Source organism: Sturnira hondurensis, unplaced genomic scaffold (genome assembly GCF_014824575.4).
Source record: "Sturnira hondurensis isolate 20B ecotype Veracruz unplaced genomic scaffold, ASM1482457v3 Scaffold0016273, whole genome shotgun sequence".
NCBI classification, from domain to species: domain Eukaryota; kingdom Metazoa; phylum Chordata; class Mammalia; order Chiroptera; family Phyllostomidae; genus Sturnira; species Sturnira hondurensis.
In genome coordinates, this window is record NW_028088904.1 from 1278149 (window position 1) to 1283852 (window position 5704).

Consider the following 5704-nt stretch of genomic DNA (forward strand, 5'->3'; position numbering starts at 1 on the left):
TATATAATTTCCTTCTCTATCTCTTATTGAAGTATTTGTACAAAAGTCCATTTGTCTAATAGAAGAATATCTACTCTGATCTCATTGGTTTCCATCTGGAAGAAATATCTTTATCTATCCCTTTACTCTCAGCATACATGTATTCTTAAAGCTTAAGTGCGTCCCTTATAGGCAGCATATAGTTGGGTTTTATTTATTTTTTTATTAATTTAGCCACTCAGTGTCTCTTAATTATATAATTTGTTTCATTTACATTTAAAGTAATTATTGATGAATATGGACCTACTATTGTCATTTTAATTATTATCTGGCTGTCTTGTCATTCCTTTGTTCTCTTCTTCTCTTGCTCTTTGCCTTTGTGGTTTGATGATTTTCTGTTGTAGTTTACTTAGATTCTTTCTCTTTTGTGCATTTACTATAGGTTTTGGCTTTGTGGTTACCATGAGGTTTATATATAACATAGTTTTGATAATCTATTTTAAGCTGATAACAACTTAAGACTGAACACATACAAAAGCTGTACATTTTTACCCCCCTCTTCAAGTTTTATCTTTGATGTTACCATTTACCTCATTTTATCTTGTGCATTCCTTAGCAAATTAGTTATAACTATTTTTTTAATTTTGTATTTTTAACTTTATACTACCTTAGTATACGATTTACTTGGCACCATTAAAACATTAGAGTACTTTGAATTTAACTGTATATTAACATTTACTGGTGAGATTTATACTTTCATGTTTCCCGGTTCTTCCTTATCACCCTTCCATTTCAGTTGAAAAATCCCTCTAATATTTTTTGTAAGATAAATCTTGTGGTATTGAACTTTAAGTTATGCTTTCCTGGAATATTCTTATCTCTTTCTGAATTCTGAAGGAAAATTTTGTTGGACAGAATACTCTTGGTTAGCAGTTTTTTGTTTTCTTTCAGCATTTTGGATATATCATGCTACTCTTTTCTGGCCTGCAAAGTTTCTACGAAAAAATTTGGTAGTTTTATGAGGTTTTCTTTGTAACAAGTTTTTCTTTTGCTGATTTTAAGATTGTCTCCTTCTCTTTAACTTTCAACATTGTAATTATAATATGTCTTTGTATGTGTCTCTTTAGATTCATCTTATTTAAACTCTCAGGGCTCTCTGGATCTGGATGTCTGATTCATTTCTCATGTTAGGAAAACTTTTTAGTCATTATTTCTTTAGATAAGTTTTCTGCCCCTTTCTTCTTCTTATGGGGACCCTATGATGTGAATGTTAGACTGCTTGATAGTTAGTATTACATTAGTCTCTAAAAGTATCTTTAGTCTCTTTTATTCTTTTTGGCTCCTAGCTTTAATAAATTACACCACCCTGTTTTTGAGTTCACTGATCATTTCTGCTTCATTTATTCTGCTATTGAACCCCTCTATTGAATTGTTTAGCTCAGTTTTTCTATTCTTCATCTCTGTGATTTCTGTTTGATACTCCCTTGTATTTTTCTATCTCTGTTGAAATTATCACTGTGCCCACAAATTTTCTACTGACTTTGGTGAGTATTCTTTTTTTTTTAAGATTTTAAAAAAATTATTTATCTTTAGAGGGGAAGGGAAAGAGAGAAGAAGAAAAATATCAATGTATGGTTGCCTCTCATGTGTCCCCTGCTGGAAACTGGCCTGCAACCTAGGCATTTGCCTTGACTGGGAATCAAACCGTGATCCTCTGGTTCACAGGCCCGCGCTCAATCCACTGAGCTACACCAGCCAGGATGAGTATTCTTATTACTATTATTTTGAACTCTTTATCAGATAAATCACTTATCACTGTTTCATTAAAGTTTGCTTCTTTACTTTTACCTTATTCTTTTGCTTGGAACATTGTCCTCTGTTTCTTCATTTTATTTCTCTGTGTTGGTTTCTGTACAGTAGATACAACAACTAGCTCTCACAGTTTTGAAGGCATGGTTTTCTATAAGAGAAGGATCTTATTGTGCAGCTTGTTCCTAGTTCTGAAACCTTTATGATGGTCTCTCAGATTTTTGTGGCTCCCAGGAATTGAGGGTGTTCCAAGATCTGTCAGTGTCCCGAGGGCAAGGATCTCAGTCAGCATCTAGATATAGGTGATTTGGAAGCCAGATTCTCGGATAGCATCTTCGAAAGTCTGATATAGATTTTTTTTTTTAGGAAAAGATTGGGAGATGGTGATCTCTCTGATCCCTCTTGTTGAGCCCTTAAGGAATTGAGAATTAAGAACTGTTTGTTACAGTCCCCTGGGACTGGTGAGCAGAGGCTCTGCCAGCTATTAGAGACCAGGGAGTGTGTCCCTGGGTGGCTGCTGCAGAAGCCAAGGCACGAAACATGTGCACAAACTCCTTTTAGGGAGATATTGGTGCTCTGATGTGGGCCTAAAGAGGGTCTGAAGGTGGCCACTGGCCTCAGGATATACTTGCAGTAGGCCCCTAGATGTATGTTACACTAGAAGTTTGACCCTCAGGCTTCAGCTTTTAAGGTATACAAATAGCCTCTTACTTGGAAAGACTGGAAATTGGCCATTTCTCAATGATGCCTCTCTGCTGAGTCCTGGAGGAATAGCTGGTTAGGAACTGTTTCTCTGTTTGCTGCATTCCTATTAAACCTGTGAACACAACCCCACTGGCCACCAGAGCCAGGTCATTAAGGGGTTCATCCCCTGGGCAGTAACTGCAAAAGCCAGGACACTGGATATGTGCCCAATTTGGGGGCAGACAGAGAGCACAAAGTTGGCATCCACCAGCCTCCCCAAGTCTCCAAAAAGGATTGCAGTTGACCCCTAGATTTGTGTTAGGTTAGGAGCATAACTCTCAGACTGCAGCTTTTAAGATAAGCAAATAGGCCTCTTGCAGAGAAAGACTGGGAGATGAACATTTCAGTCTGCTGCTTCTGTGCTGAGCCCTGAGGGGATAACCACTGTGAGTTGCTGCTCAGATGTCCTTGACTTCTTGGTCTTAATTAATCAGCCATGGGGTAGAGCATTACAACAGTGAATTGCAATGGGATATTTCACTTGCACGGCAGTTGACCATACATGGATTACTATACCTTGATTTATGTCTTTTGTTCAAATCACTGTTTACATGTACTAGAGGCACACACTGTGCTTCCCATGGCCATACTTCGGCATTATGTAAGTCCTGGCTCAAGTCCTGAACATGTGACTCCATATCACTCCCAATAGGAAATTTTGGAAGAAACCAAAAAGTTGGTTTGCCTCCCTCCTGGTGAGAGAGCCAACTACAGCCTTGGTGACTTGGGTTCTCACAGGAAAAAAAGTCATAATATGCTGATTTTCAAACAGGCCTTAGAAAGCCAGACTTATGATCTGATAAGCCAGACAGGCTATCTAAAATTGCAAAACAACAATAATTATCAGTTAATACAGTCCTTCCTACATATTAGGCTCTGTTTTAAATACTTTATTTTATTAACTATACAAGTATATATCTCTCACCAACCCTAAAAAATTCAGTTTTATGACCATGTTTTTCAAATCCCCTACAGAGAAAGACTCTGTAGCAGGGCAGTAAAAGAAGAGACCCTGGAGCCAGGTTGCCTGGGCTCTGATTCTGTTCCATCATTCACTATTTGTGGGCACGTTCCTTAACATTTTAGTGCCGCACTTACATGTGAAAAAGGAGGGTGATAACAGTACCTTTCTCATAGGATTGTTGGAGAATTAAATAACTTTATTTATAAAGCACTTAGAGAAGAGCTGGTACATAAAAAGCATTATAGAAATATCTGCCATTATTGATATTATTTTAGGGAGGACTGGATAAAAAAGGTTGGTAGTTGGGTATTACATACAGTTTCTATAGGTTAAACAGAATATATGCCTACTGATGATAACATGAATAAATAACATCATATTGCCATACAAATGGTAGTAGCACACAGTAGTTAGAAGCCTAGGTGGTAAGTCAGATTGTCAGAGTTCAAATTTGACTGGAATTTACAAGCTATGTGACTTTGGGCAATTTACTTAACTCTTTGTGTTTCATTGCTATCAGTAAAATAATGGTAATAATAATAATAATAATAATAATAATAATAGCAGCTACCACATAGCTGTTGTGAGATCTTAAATGGGGTAATCTATATAAAGTACTTAGATCAGGCCTTGGGGTATAGCAAGTTCTACATATTAGTTATTATGTGAGAAATGGTATTTTACACATACAATTTTTTTCTTTTACACACTAAGCTTTCTTCTTTTTCTTCCATTTTTTCCTGTAGCATGAAAAAAGCCTATTAGTTCTGAATCTCCACATTTATTTCTAAAATCCACACAAAGAAAATTAAAAAGTAAACAAAACAAAAATTCCTTCAAGAAAACATCTATTGTGAAACACAAAAAAACAAACCTATTAACTCCAACTTACATGTGAACAAGGTAAGAAAAGGCCAAAACCAGCAGAATGTATTTGTACCATACATGCTAGAGAAAAAAAAATATATGTGTTAGTACTTGTGAAGAGTGGGGATACTGTTATGAGAGTGAATAATTATATAACCTTGGAAACAATTTTGGGGATAAATGGTAAAGTTGAAAAAATGCACCTGATGATCCAGGAAACATTTTAATAAATGCTTCCAAGAAGACATATACAAGAACATTCTTAACATCAACTTCTATCAACAGAATAGATTAATTTAATAAAAGCTTTCTTTTATTAAATTAATCTATTTTCTACTTTCTTTAAATTAATCTACTTTCTTTTCTTTTTCTGTTTCTCTACATAAGCTAGTCCCTACCCTATGGTAACTCTTTCCTTAATAAGATTTAATGTGGTCTCTTCAATATAACATTTTTAAAGCAGCCTCCGTGTACAGCATAGTGTCACCTGCACTTTGAGGAATAGGATACAGGTATGAAGTCTGCCTTAAATAGCTCCAAAAATCTCATGAAAGATTATGATGTTAAATTTGATAAGAAGTAACACTGTGATAAACATTATAAGAGAAATAGTACAACAATATCACAATGGTACAACAATTGTACAACAATAGTATAACTGTAGGCTCCTTGAGGCTGGGCAAAATATTCTGACTAGAAGGTAAGAAGGCTTTGCAAAAGAGGTAACCTTTGAGCTGGACCATGATGTGTGAGATTTTTGTCGGGTGAAGAAGATTAAAAACTGTGTAAGGCACACATCCTCAACCTCTAGCTGTGCATTGTAATCATCTGGGGCATGTTGAAACAATGAGTGCTGAGCTCTGGCTACAGAGATTCTAATTCAGTAGGGTCTGGGGTGGGGCTTGAAAATTTGCACATGTAACAATCTCCCAAGCCATGTTGATGGTGCTGGTCCAATGACCACACTTTGGGAAGCCCTAAGTTAAGATCAGCTGTGTTCTCTGGCTTCACTTCACTTTAGAATTTCCTGGGTATCTTTGAACAAAGGCTCTTGTGATGGCATGAAGGATGTTCGCATTAAAAGAAAAACAGCCCCTCAGATTATTTGCATAGGCAGCCAAGGTTGAGAACCTCTATCTTCGGGTTACATTTTACAAAGCCCTTTCATACAGTCCACTGATCTTCCCATGCTTTGAGGTAGGTATTATTATTGCTGTCCCACTTGGAGAAATTTCAGTTTAGACATGGAAACACACAAAGGTGAGGATTTGTTGAAGTTTGCTAGGGCATTAATTAAGTGAGACTCAACCCCAGGAAATGGTTGACTACATTGCTTACTTT